Below are 15,200 nucleotides of genomic sequence, written 5' to 3'. Positions count from 1 at the left end.
ATTAAAATCGGTAGAGTCGAACTGGCAGCACAGGGACTGATCATTGTAGACATTGACAAACACGAGAGTCACCCAAAGATAACTCTAGGAACTAATGTAATTGAAAATTGTCTTGCAGAGGTGATTTTCCTTTTACAGCAGGTTGCCAAGAACGCCAGCTCCGGCCAGCAGCGAGTGCTCCAGAAAGAGATCCGGGCACTGATGCGACGGCAACAGCTAGAACTCTCCGGTGGTGAGATTGGTAGCGTGCGAATGTGTGACCCTTTCCCTATTGCCATGCCCCCGAAAAGTGAAATGATGATTTGGTGCCGGGCAGCTATTGGTCTGAGAGGTAGAGATTACCAGGCAATGGTAGAACCAGTTTACTCAGACAGTAGGCCCACCATTTTGACAGCACGGGGGGTGGTCAATGTACGCCATGGGAGGGTGCCCGTTCGCATAATAAATATCGGGAAGAGGGAAGTGTACCTGCCCCGGTATGCCACGCTAGCCAAATTGTATACCATCAATCAAGATTCCATACAGTCCGTAGAACCCTTGCCTCCATCTTCCCCGGAGGAAGGTAACGGCTCTCAGAAAACAATGGAGGACTGGTGTCAGCAACTACATTTGGGTACTGACTCCACTCCCTCACACCAGAAACAGGGAGTCTATCGGGTGGTGCAAGAGTACGAGAGAGTGTTTAGTAAACACCCGTTAGACTTCGGGCGAGTCAAGGGGGTAGAACACCACATCCCCACGGGAGACCATCCTCCCATAAAAGAGAGGTATCGACCCGTACCCCCTGCACACTACCAACACGCCAAGGGGATGCTTAGAGACATGAAGGAGGCTGGGGTGATCAGGGTTAGCTGTAGCCCCTGTGCAGCTCCACTAGTCTTAGTCAAAAAGAAAGACAACACCATGAGGATGTGTGTAGATTACCGGAAAATCAACCGTATCACACACAAGGATGCGTACCCCTTACCAAGGATAGAGGAGTCTTTGGCTGCTTTAAGATCTGCTAACTTCTTCTCTACCTTGGATCTCACTAGTGGGTACTGGCAGGTTCCTGTAGCAGAGGCGGACCGGGAGAAGACCGCATTCACCACCCCGATGGGACTTAGCGAGTTTACCTGCATGCCGTTCGGACTCTGCAATGCACCAGGAACCTTCCAACGATTAATGGAGTGTTGTCTGGGCCACAGAAACTTTGAGACGGTCCTGTTGTACCTGGACGATGTCATCGTATATTCCAAGACGTATGAGGACCACCTGAAACACCTGGCGGAAGTGTTCGAAGCTCTGGCAAGCTACGGCCTAAAGGTGAAACCCTCCAAGTGTCACCTCCTGAAACCAAAGGTGCAGTACCTGGGACACGTGGTGAGCGCTGATGGAGTGGCTCCCGACCCTGATAAGATCACCGCAATTAAGGAATGGCCAAGTCCCTCCAGTGTAAAGGAAGTGCGGCAGTTCCTCGGGTTGGTAGGCTATTACCGCAGATTCATCCCCGGTTTCACCAAAAAGGCAGCTCCTATGCAGGACCTCCTGATAGGCCAGTCCCGGAAGGCCAAGAACCAGAAGCCACCCTTCAGATGGGAGAAGTTAGAAGAAGAGTCCTTCCGCCAGCTGAAGATGGCCCTCACGGGGGATGAAATCCTGGCGTACCCTGATTACAGCCAGCCCTTTATCCTCTACACCGACGCAAGTAACATCGGGCTAGGAGCCGTGCTGTCCCAGATCCAGCAGGGGAAAGAACGAGTAATCGCTTACGCCAGCCGAAAACTGCGACCCACCGAAAGAAACCCTGAGAATTATAGCTCATTTAAGCTAGAGTTCCTGGCAGTGGTGTGGGCAGTCACCGAACGCTTTAAGCACTACCTCGCTTCTTCCCGGTTCACCGTGTACACGGATAACAACCCGTTGACACACCTGGACACTGCAAGACTCGGTGCCCTAGAGCAGAGATGGATGGCCCGTCTGTCCAACTACGAGTTCACAATCAAATACCGGGCAGGACGCTCCAATACCAACGCGGACGCCCTGTCCAGGATGCCAAACCTACCGGACGTAGGAGAAGATCCAGAGGGACTGGAAGAAGTCGAACTCCCCGCGTTCCACCGTCATGGGACTATCTAGTATTCCCATCGGGTAAGGAGTAAGCAAGCTGCTACGTTTAACCCCTTGCCTCACTACAACTGGGAGGAAACGCAAGACAGTGACCCTGCCGTCCGGCTGGTGAAGGAGATGCTGACTCGGCCAGAGGCTCGCGTTGACCCAGACGCTCCGGAGGAAGCCAAGCAACTGTGGGCTGAGAAGAGTCGACTGTTCCTTTACAAGGGGAAGTTGTGCCGCAGAATGGTTAACTCCCGGACGCATGAACTAATCTGGCAAGTAGTGGTGCCACGGAGAGACGCAGCCATGGTGATGGAAGCATACCACGACGGGGCTGGACACTTCGGATGGAAGAAGCTGGAGTTCCTGCTGCGTGGGCGGTTCCACTGGGTAGGCATGAGGGGAACCATCGAGAGGTGGTGCAGAGACTGTGGCCCGTGCAACCTAAGAAGGAAGGACCGTGCCAGCCAGAAGACTCCCCTGCAGTCCATCGTCACCCGGCAGCCGTTGGAACTGGTAGCCTTGGATCATGTAAAACTGACCCCAAGCAGAAGTGGCTACGTCTACGCGTTAACCATTGTGGATCATTACTCCCGGTTCTTGGTTGTCGTCCCCGTTAAGGACTTAACGGCTCAAACAGCAGCTAGAGCCTTCCAGCAGCACTTCTGCCGTCCACACGGGTACCCGGACCAAGTGCTGACGGACCAGGGACCTGCCTTTGAAGCGGAGGTCTTCCGGGAATTCTGCAATCTGTATGGCTGCCGGAAGATAAGGACGACACCCTATCATCCGCAAACTAATGGACTTTGTGAGAAAATGAACCAGGTGGTAATGGATCTCCTGAAAACGTTGCCCCTGGAAGAACGCAGTCTGTGGCCTGAGAAGCTGCCTGATCTAGTGGACCTATACAACCACATCCCGGTAGGTTCCACCAACTGTACCCCGGCTTACCTAATGAGGGCGAGACCTGGTAAGTTACCTGTTGACCTGGAAATGGGAGTCCTGACACCCGAGGACACTTCACCAGAAGCAGACTGGGACACAGAGAGGCAGCAGCAGTACCGGAAAGTACAGGAGAGCGTGGAGCGAAGTCTCTGTCAGGCTAGGGAAAGACAAGAGAAAACTTACAACCAGTATGCTCCCGCTGTTCCCCTGGTACCCGGAGAGCAGGTCTTGAAGAGGAAAAGACGGCTCCACAAGTTGGACGACCAGTGGGAGAAGGACCCGTACACCGTACTGCCCTCAAGCCACGAGAACCCGAAAGTCTGTACCATCAGTAAAGACGGAGGGGAGACCATAGCCATCGTATCCCGGGATCACCTGAAGAAGTGTCCTGAACAGCTACGGAACCCTGAAGAGGAACAAGAAGACCATCGACCCGTAGAGGAAAGGGAAGATATGGTTAGTACTGTGCTCGGAGACTTCCCTCGGTCCTGGACTCAAGTCAATGGTGCAGTTGTGGTACCCGTCCTCACGTTTCTCCAACCAGCATCCCAAGTGCCTACGGAGCAACAGGTAGAGCTGGAAGAGCAGCCGGTCCAGGAGGCAGAAGACTCCACACAAGCAGAACAGGAGGATCAACCCTCTGCTTATAGTGAGCCTGCCGTACCCCTAGTGAGTCAAAGAGGCGGTAGACAGCTGCCCAGTTTACCCTTGACAGCTCCTACACCCTGTAGTTCAGGGCTAGACAGTCAGCTCCGTAGGTCCACTAGGGCCACTAGAGGCCAGTTACCCGCACGTTGGAGGATTTGAAGTGTATAAATTGTTTTATTTGTGGTTACCTGTTTTTCTTGTTGCTTGTGTATAATTATGTGTTTCTAGTTATTTATAGGAGTCCTTGGTGGATTTACCGGGAATCCTTTGTGTATAGTTGGAGCGTAACCCAGGACGGACTAAAGACTGTTAAGGACTCGGGGCAGGACAGACCCCTACCTGGTTACGTCTCCCTGTTTTGGTGAAATGGACACCTTGCTTTTCTTCAAAGACTGCACCCGGTTGCGGACACGCCGTAACCATCTTTATGTGTTTTTCTTATTGTATTATTATTGTTTATACCTTGTTATGTTTTTCTAAAAATATGTTTAGTCCCGGAGTACTAAATTTCACTAGGGGGGAATGTGGCACCCCAGGGGTCTGGTTTCCACAGTAACGGCAATGTTATGTCTGAGAGCAGGTGGGAGGTCTCTTGGTCAGGGATCCTGTGCATGCTGTTAGAACCTTGCTGTTAGGTTTTTTTTTCCTTTGCTGGTCACATGACCTTGTTGGCCTATTTAATCCTGCTCCGCCCTTCTGGCTTTGCTGGACTTCATTGTATATCTACTTTCTAGCTAGCCTGTGCTCTGTATCTAACTCTGTTAGTTTGCTTGGTCTACGGACCTCTAGGTTCTATCTATTTTGTTTGTTCGTCTGTCTGCTGCTATTTCTGTTAGGAGGTGTCCCTTATTCCTCCCAGTCCTTAGTACTTGTAGGGATTCCCTCCCCAAATCTATAGGTCTCCGTACAGACTAGATTAGGACTTTAGCAGGTCTGATCGCAGGATCAGGTTCCCTGTTACATCGTAGGGATTCAGCTGAGTCTTATAGTAGGGACAGATCTCCTCTCTTTCCTTAGCTTTGGTAGCAGAACATAACAGTAAGTCCAGCCTGTAAATTCTCTAAGGAAAGATTTTTTTTTGTTCCATCATGGTGTCGGTTCAGGATTTGGCTAAACACCTGCAGGGACTCTCTCTGGAAGTGGCCGAGCTCCGTCAGCACGTGAGTAACTGTCCTGGAGCATATTTCTTGGAGCCTAAGGTATGTTTGCCGGATTTATTTTTTGGTGAACATCGAGAATTTTTTTCATTTAAAAATGCTTGCTTATTGTATTTTCGTTTGAGACCCAAGTCCTCTGGGGATGAATCCCAGCGCGTAGGGTTCATAATGTCACTTTTGCGCAAAGAGCCTCAGGAGTGGGCCTTTTCTTTGCAACCTAGTGATACATGCTTCAGATCAGTGGATAGTTTTTTTTCTGCTTTAGGACTATTATATGATGATCCTGACCGTGTGGCATCAGCTGAGACTGAGTTGAGACGTTTAAAACAAGGATCAGGTAATATGGAAAAATATTGTACACATTTTCGTCGTTGGTCCACTCAAACAGGGTGGAACGATTCTGCTCTGAAAAGTCTATTTCTTGCTGGGCTCAGTGAAAAGGTTAAAGACCTGCTAATTGCTTATCCTACACCTGAGGATTTGCAACAGGCTATGCAATTAGCTATACGGGTGGACAGAAGACTGCGTGCTAGGGTTAATGAGAGCAAATCCTCTGCTATGTCAGTTTCTGGTTATGATAATGTGTGTACTAACAGTGGTGAACCGATGGAGATTGGATCGGTGGCACCTCGCTCTCAAGAAAAACACCGTCGTTTTTCAGAAGGCTTGTGTTTCTATTGTGGAAAATCTGGTCATTTGATTAAAGGCTGTGAGCTTCGTATGAAGAAAGAAAAAAAAATGGTCAGTCACGCCCGTATTGCCTGTTTAAATTCCAAGGGTATATTTTTAGCTGCTTCCACGATTGCTCAGGAAAAATTAATGGAATTTCGGGTGTTTGTTGATTGCGGGTCTACACTGAATGTTATTGATGGGGGATTCGTGGAAAAACTCAATTTAAAACCTGAACCTTTATCATCCCCCATTGCTGTGGTTTCTGTGGATGGCTCCCCTTTGAAGAATATTACTCTCAAGGTCAGTGAATTTCCTCTCACTATTAATGGTGTTCACCATGAGAAATTGGATTTGGTAGTGTTGAATAACTTGCCTTCTCCAGTAATATTGGGTTTGCCCTGGTTAAAATTTCACAATCCTGTACTGGATTGGTCTACCAGTGAAATTAAATCCTGGAGCCATAAATGTTATGACAAGTGTTGTAACGGGCGTATTGCAGCTTTGGATAGGGGAGAATTGCCTGTTCCTATTCAGGATTTTTGGAGAGTTTTTTCTGAGAAAGAATCGCAGGTTTTGCCTCCCCATAGAGACTATGATTGTTCTATTGAATTTGTCCCTGGAGCGACTCTTCCTAAAAGTCGTTTATTTAACCTTACTATTCCTGAGAGGAAGGCTTTGGAGGAATACATACAGACAAGTTTGGCCGCCGGTCACATTAGGCCCTCTAAGTCTCCTGTGGCGGTTGGATTTTTTTTTGTAAAAAAAAAGGACGGCGGTTTACGTCCTTGTCTGGATTTTCGTGAGATTAACAAAATTACGGTACGCAATCCTTACCCACTGCCATTGATTCCTGATCTGTTTAACCAGTTATTGGGGGCCAAGTGGTTCTCTAAAATTGACCTTAAGGGGGCATACAATCTGTTGCGCATGAAGGAGGGTGATGAATGGAAGACTGCTTTTAACACTCCTGTGGGTCATTTTGAGAATCTGGTTATGCCTTTTGGTCTTACTAATGCTCCTGCATTTTTTCAGAATCTGATTAATGACATCCTTAGACCTTTGATCGGTAAAAATGTGGTTGTGTATTTGGATGACATTTTGATTTATTCGCCAGATCTGGAGTCTCATTGGCGGAGCGTGCGTGAGGTATTACAGTTATTAATGGACAATTCGCTTTTTGCTAAGCTGGAGAAATGTGAGTTCGCTGTACAGAGAATTAGTTTTTTGGGCTACATTATCTCCAGCAAAGGTTTTGAGATGGATCCGGTTAAGGTTCAGGCTGTGCAGGAATGGCCTAGGCCTATTGGTTTGAAATCAATACAGAGGTTTTTGGGTTTCGCCAATTACTATAGAAAATTCATAAAAAATTTTTCTAGTATTGTCAAACCTCTGACTGATCTCACCAGGAAAGGTGCTGATGCGGTTCAGTGGTCTTCTGAGGCCATTGAAGCTTTTGTGTATCTCAAGGAGAGGTTCACCTCTGCTCCCATCCTTATGCAGCCTGATGTTACTAGGCCGTTTTTGGTTGAGGTTGATGCTTCCTCTGTGGGGGTTGGCGCAGTATTGTCTCAGGATAACGGGGATGGATTACATCCCTGTGCATTTTTTTCAAAAAAATTTTCGGAGACTGAATTGAATTACGATATTGGTAATCGGGAATTATTGGCTATTAAACTCGCATTTGAACACTGGCGCCACTTCTTGGAAGGTGCGGAATTTCCCGTTCAGGTTCTTACGGATCATAAAAATCTGATATATCTTGACGCTGCCAAGCGCCTGAATGCCCGTCAGGCTAGGTGGGCACTGTTTTTCTCGCGGTTTAATTTCTCCGTTACTTACATCCCTGGTACTAAGAATGTTAAGGCGGATGCCTTGTCTCGCAGTTTTTCTCCCATAGTCGGTGCTGAGAAAGAGGAAAACATTTTACAAGAAGGTGTTGTGATAGCTGCTTTAGACTCCGTTTTGGAAGATGAGATTCTTAAAGCTCAGGAGAATGCCCCATCTAACACTCCTCATGGGAGGTTGTTTGTGCCTGGGACCTTTAGGAGAGATTTGTTTGTTGAGTGTCACGAATCTCGGTTGGCAGGTCATCCCGGAATCTCTGAGACCAAGAGACTGGTGGGTCGCAGTTTTTGGTGGCCTGGATGGCAGAAGGAAGTCATTAAGTGGGTGCGCCAATGTACTATATGTGCTAGATCTAAGTCCTCACATACTCCTGCTGCGGGGTTGCTTTGTCCTTTGGAGGTCCCCAGTGCTCCTTGGACACATTTGGCTATGGACTTTATAACTGACCTTCCCCCCTCTGAGGGTTTTACTGTCATCTGGGTGGTCGTGGACCGTTTTAGCAAGATGTGTCACTTGGTTCCCTTCGTCAAACTGCCCTGCGCTAAAACTCTCGCTAAGGCCTTTGTCAAGGAAATTGTCAGACTTCATGGCGTTCCTACTGACATTGTTTCTGATAGGGGTCCTCAGTTCGTGGCTCGTTTTTGGCGTGCCTTTTGTGACAGGTTGGGAATTCATTTGTCGTTTTCGTCCGGATATCATCCTGAATCTAATGGCCAGACAGAAAGGAAAAACCAGGATGTTGAGCAGTTCTTGCGTTGTTTTGTGGCAGACAATCAAGAGGGGTGGTCTGAGTTTCTGCCACTTGCCGAATTTGCTCTGAACAATCATACATCTTCTTCTGCTGGTTGTTCGCCTTTTTTTTGTTGTTCTGGGAGACATCCGTCGTTTGGGTCGTTCTCCAAGTTGGGATCTGCCGTGCCTGAGGAGGAGAATTTTTCCGGTGATTTGGAAAGAGTTTGGACGGATGTGCGTGGTAATCTTCAGGAGGCCAACAGAAAATCTAAAGACTACTTTGATAGGAAACGACAGGAGGTTTTGTTCGCTGTTGGTGACATGGTTTGGTTGTCCTCTAGGAATCTGCGGTTGAGGATTCCTTCTAAGAAATTGGGTCCCAAGTTTGTAGGGCCCTTTAAGGTGCTTCAGGTTGTCAACCAATCTGCTGTTAGGTTGGAGGTTCCTACCTCCTGGAGAATTAATCCGGTCTTTCATGTCTCTCTGTTAAAAAAAGCTGTTGTGTCGGATGGTGACGCCTCTGCCTCTGTTCCTCCGGTGGTGGAGGACGGGGAATATGAAATTTCTCGCATCCTTGACTCTAGACGGTATAGAGGTAGTTTGCAGTATCTTGTGGCCTGGAAAGGTTTCGGACCCGAGGATAACTCTTGGGTGAGGTCAGATGATGTTTCCGCGTCCAGACTTATCAGAGCGTTTCACAGGAGATTTCCTGATAAGCCTGGTCCTAGGGGATCCGGAGGATCCTCTTAGAAGGGGGGGTACTGTTAGAACCTTGCTGTTAGGTTTTTTTTTCCTTTGCTGGTCACATGACCTTGTTGGCCTATTTAATCCTGCTCCGCCCTTCTGGCTTTGCTGGACTTCATTGTATATCTACTTTCTAGCTAGCCTGTGCTCTGTATCTAACTCTGTTAGTTTGCTTGGTCTACGGACCTCTAGGTTCTATCTATTTTGTTTGTTCGTCTGTCTGCTGCTATTTCTGTTAGGAGGTGTCCCTTATTCCTCCCAGTCCTTAGTACTTGTAGGGATTCCCTCCCCAAATCTATAGGTCTCCGTACAGACTAGATTAGGACTTTAGCAGGTCTGATCGCAGGATCAGGTTCCCTGTTACATCGTAGGGATTCAGCTGAGTCTTATAGTAGGGACAGATCTCCTCTCTTTCCTTAGCTTTGGTAGCAGAACATAACACATGCCACACCTCCTGCCCAGTCCTGGGAGGGGAAGAACTTCCCCTATATAAACCTAGGGCTGAGGCAGGGTTAGTGAGTAGAGAAGAAGTAGAGACAGAGAAGAGAAGCAGATATAGGAAAGAACATCAGGAGCTCTGTGGGAGCAGTGCTACAAGGAGTCAGGGGCTGGCAGCTGCAGAGCTCGCCCTGACTGAGAAGTTATCACCGGACCCGGAGTCCGAGGCTGTGGGGACTAACTCCTATCCAGCAGCAGAAACCGACCGGCAGGGGATTGCAGGTCCTCTGGCCCAGAAACCCGAAGGCACGGTCACACGCGTGGGACCAGCACCGCCGTCGTGGAGCGGAAGCTACTAGAAGGCCCCGAGTCACCGGCCATACGGGTGAGCACCACACGGTACACTCAGGGACGTGGGCTACTTATACCCGCTTCTAGCAAGGTAGCCAGAAGAGTATCGTTAGTTTGGGAGGCCTACAACTCCTCCTGGCCAGGGGAGATCCCATCTGCTCAAGGACTGACCAGGCCCCAATCGCTAGCCAGTACTCCGGGAGGGTCTATCGTTGTCACCAGTAAAGACCCTGAACTACACCGTACCGTCTCTGAGTGGTTCCTGCTACCCCCATCATCCACGTCGGCTGCCCTGAGGCCATACCCCTCCCGTTGGGGGTTATACTATCACGCTGCACAATCCTACCACCGGCCTCAGCGGTCTGCCCTGCAGCAGCAGCTCCTTAGCTGTACTCAACGGGTGGCGTAGTCGTCCAACATCTACCGCTAATACAGCGCCACTTAGTCTGACTCCCTGGGCACGGACCGGATCACCGCCACGAGACTACAACCCTCAAGAGATCCGGCTCCGGGTAAGCTCCCGCATGCGCAACGCAGCGCGACACAGGCCCAGGGGCGCGTCAACTTTTGGCGTAGTCGGCAGGATTTCGTGCCCGCAACCACCGGGTACTGCGTGCCTGAAAAAGACTGTTCAAACTTACCTGTGGTGAAGATTCCCGCCATCCGGCGCCATCTTCCGCTTCCTTCCCGCCATCGGTGGAGTTTTCCCGCCATCCGGCGCCATCTTCGGCCTTCTTCCCGCCATACGTGGAGTTTTCCCGCCATTGGACGCCATCTTGAGGACGCCGCGCGGGAAGAAGAGGGGCGTGGACTCCGAAAGCGCGCGAGAACTGAAGCCCCGCCTCACGTCCGGACGTTGCGTAAGGTCCTGGAAGGAGCCCAGCAGACGCCGACGTCACAGGAGCGCGACGGAAGGTCCTCAACCCTGACGATCCACTGCGGAGCCGCGGCCTACGGAAGAGGATCATCGCAAGGTAGGCCACGGTCCACTAGGGGGGAGAAGGATGTCGGATACGGAGGAGAGCTTCACCGCTTCAATCCCCGCCAGTGCCACCGCTGTTGCGGTCATGCCTTTCACCATGCCCTATATCCCGGGGGCAGTCTGGCTACCCCAGTACTCAGGGGAGTCACATACCCTGCATGACTTTAGAGAAAAGCTGGATAGCCTCTTCCAGGTGTACCCCCTCACAGAGGAGCAAAAAGTGAGCATCCTGGTGGCCCAATTAACCGGAGCAGCCCAAAGGGAGGTAAAGTCCTGGCCACCTGGGGGGAGGACTGTCGCAGGGATACTAACCCGGCTGAGGGACACCTTTGATACCCGCACCTCAGCCGAGATCAAGCTTAGATTCTACGGGTGCAAACAGCGGGCACATGAGAGTATAAGGGACTATGCCCTGAACCTACAAGAGGCCCTGAGAGCCATTAAGCAGACCGACCCTGACGGCGTGGGAGACGAGGACAGGCTGTTGACTGAACAATTTATAGAGGGTTTATATTGCAATGCCCACCGAACCCAGTTGCGGGCAATGGCCTTACAGGACCCTCATCTGGGATTTGCACAGTTCAAGGACAGAGCCATCCGGGTGCTTCGAGAACCGGCACCAGGTGGCGTTGTGACCCCCAGACGCCCCACTACCACTTACCACCAGGAGGCGGCGCCCTTGTCGGCAGGGCCTGTGGGAGCTGATGCGCAGGCTTTGAACAATGACCCGGCTCCAGACCTGCACCATCAGGTCCAATAGCTAGCTAAAAGCGTTGCTGCGCTAACCCGAACTGTGCAGTCTTTACAGGTTTCCACTCCAGGGAAGATCCAGCTGGCATCCGGACCGGAGGACATCCCGTGGCGTCGACCAAGGAGGACCCCACCGGCCAGAGGAAGACCCAGCGACCGATACAACGAGGACGGACGACCCATCTGCCGCCGCTGCAATCAACCCGGACATATGGCAAGGTACTGTCCTTTAAACTGGCACAACCTGGGGTAGAGGGCCAACCCCCAGGAAAAAGATCACCAGGCCCATCGAACTGGCGCGACAAATATGTGGGAGGACGTCCAGTGTTACCCGTGGTACTGGATGGCATTCCTATGAGTGCCCTACTGGACACCGGGTCACAGGTCACCACCATCCCGTACGTGCTCTTCAAGCAGTACTGGAATGACTCGGATATCACCCGCTACCCTGACGACGACTTGAGTATCATCGCCAGCAATGGTCAGCCCGTGCCACAGATTGGATTTAAAGAGGTGACCATTAAAATCGGTAGAGTCGAACTGGCAGCACAGGGAATGATCATTGTAGACATTGACAAACACGAGAGTCACCCAAAGATAACTCTAGGAACTAATGTAATTGAAAATTGTCTTGCAGAGGTGATTTTCCTTTTACAGCAGGTTGCCAAGAACGCCAGCTCCGGCCAGCAGCGAGTGCTCCAGAAAGAGATCCGGGCACTGATGCGACGGCAACAGCTAGAACTCTCCAGTGGTGAGATTGGTAGCGTGCGAATGTGTGACCCTTTCCCTATTGCCATGCCCCCGAAAAGTGAAATGATGATTTGGTGCCGGGCAGCTATTGGTCTGAGAGGTAGAGATTACCAGGCAATGGTAGAACCAGTTTACTCAGACAGTAGGCCCACCATTTTGACAGCACGGGGGGTGGTCAATGTACGCCATGGGAGGGTGCCCGTTCGCATAATAAATATCGGGAAGAGGGAAGTGTACCTGCCCCGGTATGCCACGCTAGCCAAATTGTATACCATCAATCAAGATTCCATACAGTCCGTAGAACCCTTGCCTCCATCTTCCCCGGAGGAAGGTAACGGCTCTCAGAAAACAATGGAGGACTGGTGTCAGCAACTACATTTGGGTACTGACTCCACTCCCTCACACCAGAAACAGGGAGTCTATCGGGTGGTGCAAGAGTACGAGAGAGTGTTTAGTAAACACCTGTTAGACTTCGGGCGAGTCAAGGGGGTAGAACACCACATCCCCATGGGAGACCATCTTCCCATAAAAGAGAGGTATCGACCCGTACCCCCTGCACACTACCAACACGCCAAGGGGATGCTTAGAGACATGAAGGAGGCTGGGGTGATCAGGGATAGCTGTAGCCCCTGGGCAGCTCCACTAGTCTTAGTCAAAAAGAAAGACAACACCATGAGGATGTGTGTAGATTACCGGAAAATCAACCGTATCACACACAAGGATGCGTACCCCTTACCAAGGATAGAGGAGTCTTTGGCTGCTTTAAGATCTGCTAACTTCTTCTCTACCTTGGATCTCACTAGTGGGTACTGGCAGGTTCCTGTAGCAGAGGCGGACCGGGAGAAGACCGCATTCACCACCCCGATGGGACTTAGCGAGTTTACCTGCATGCCGTTCGGACTCTGCAATGCACCAGGAACCTTCCAACGATTAATGGAGTGTTGTCTGGGCCACAGAAACTTTGAGACGGTCCTGTTGTACCTGGACGATGTCATCGTATATTCCAAGACGTATGAGGACCACCTGAAACACCTGGCGGAAGTGTTCGAAGCTCTGGCTAGCTACGGCCTAAAGGTGAAACCCTCCAAGTGTCACCTCCTGAAACCAAAGGTGCAGTACCTGGGACACGTGGTGAGCGCTGATGGAGTGGCTCCCGACCCTGATAAGATCACCGCAATTAAGGAATGGCCAAGTCCCTCCAGTGTAAAGGAAGTGCGGCAGTTCCTCGGGTTGGTAGGCTATTACCGCAGATTCATCCCCGGTTTCACCAAAAAGGCAGCTCCTATGCAGGACCTCCTGATAGGCCAGTCCCGGAAGGCCAAGAACCAGAAGCCACCCTTCAGATGGGAGAAGTTAGAAGAAGAGTCCTTCCGCCAGCTGAAGATGGCCCTCACGGGGGATGAAATCCTGGCGTACCCTGATTACAGCCAGCCCTTTATCCTCTACACCGACGCAAGTAACATCGGGCTAGGAGCCGTGCTGTCCCAGATCCAGCAGGGGAAAGAACGAGTAATCGCTTACGCCAGCCGAAAACTGCGACCCACCGAAAGAAACCCTGAGAATTATAGCTCATTTAAGCTAGAGTTCCTGGCAGTGGTGTGGGCAGTCACCGAACGCTTTAAGCACTACCTCGCTTCTTCCCGGTTCACCGTGTACACGGATAACAACCCGTTGACACACCTGGACACTGCAAGACTCGGTGCCCTAGAGCAGAGATGGATGGCCCGTCTGTCCAACTACGAGTTCACAATCAAATACCGGGCAGGACGATCCAGAGGGACTGGAAGAAGTCGAACTCCCCGCGTTCCACTGTCATGGGACTATCCAGTATTCCCATCGGGTAAGGAGTAAGCAAGCTGCTACGTTTAACCCCTTGCCTCACTACAACTGGGAGGAAACGCAAGACAGTGACCCTGCCGTCCGATGGTGAAGGAGATGCTGACTCGGCCAGAGGCTCGCCTTGACCCAGACGCTCCGGAGGAAGCCAAGCAACTGTGGGCTGAGAAGAGTCGACTGTTCCTTTACAAGGGGAAGTTGTGCCGCAGAATGGTTAACTCCCGGACGCATGAACTAATCTGGCAAGTAGTGGTGCCACGGAGAGACGCAGCCATGGTGATGGAAGCATACCACGACGGGGCTGGACACTTCGGATGGAAGAAGCTGGAGTTCCTGCTGCGTGGGCGGTTCCACTGGGTAGGCATGAGGGGAACCATCGAGAGGTGGTGCAGAGACTGTGGCCCGTGCAACCTAAGAAGGAAGGACCGTGCCAGCCAGAAGACTCCCCTGCAGTCCATCGTCACCCGGCAGCCGTTGGAACTGGTAGCCTTGGATCATGTAAAACTGACCCCAAGCAGAAGTGGCTACGTCTACGCGTTAACCATTGTGGATCATTACTCCCGGTTCTTGGTTGTCGTCCCCGTTAAGGACTTAACGGCTCAAACAGCAGCTAGAGCCTTCCAGCAGCACTTCTGCCGTCCACACGGGTACCCGGACCAAGTGCTGACGGACCAGGGACCTGCCTTTGAAGCGGAGGTCTTCCGGGAATTCTGCAATCTGTATGGCTGCCGGAAGATAAGGACGACACCCTATCATCCGCAAACTAATGGACTTTGTGAGAAAATGAACCAGGTGGTAATGGATCTCCTGAAAACGTTGCCCCTGGAAGAACGCAGTCTGTGGCCTGAGAAGCTGCCCGATCTAGTGGACCTATACAACCACATCCCGGTAGGTTCCACCAACTGTACCCCGGCTTACCTAATGAGGGCGAGACCTGGTAAGTTACCTGTTGACCTGGAAATGGGAGTCCTGACACCCGAGGACACTTCACCAGAAGCAGACTGGGACACAGAGAGGCAGCAGCAGTACCGGAAAGTACAGGAGAGCGTGGAGCGAAGTCTCTGTCAGGCTAGGGAAAGACAAGAGAAAACTTACAACCAGTATGCTCCCGCTGTTCCCCTGGTACCCGGAGAGCAGGTCTTGAAGAGGAAAAGACGGCTCCACAAGTTGGACGACCAGTGGGAGAAGGACCCGTACACCGTACTGCCCTCAAGCCACGAGAACCCGAAAGTCTGTACCATCAGTAAAGACGGAGG

The sequence above is a fragment of the Phyllobates terribilis genome, unplaced genomic scaffold, assembly GCF_046119375.1.
Source record: "Phyllobates terribilis strain yellow unplaced genomic scaffold, ASM4611937v1 Scaffold_12__6_contigs__length_324123572, whole genome shotgun sequence".
Lineage (NCBI taxonomy): Eukaryota > Metazoa > Chordata > Amphibia > Anura > Dendrobatidae > Phyllobates > Phyllobates terribilis.
This window is presented reverse-complemented; position numbering follows the sequence as displayed.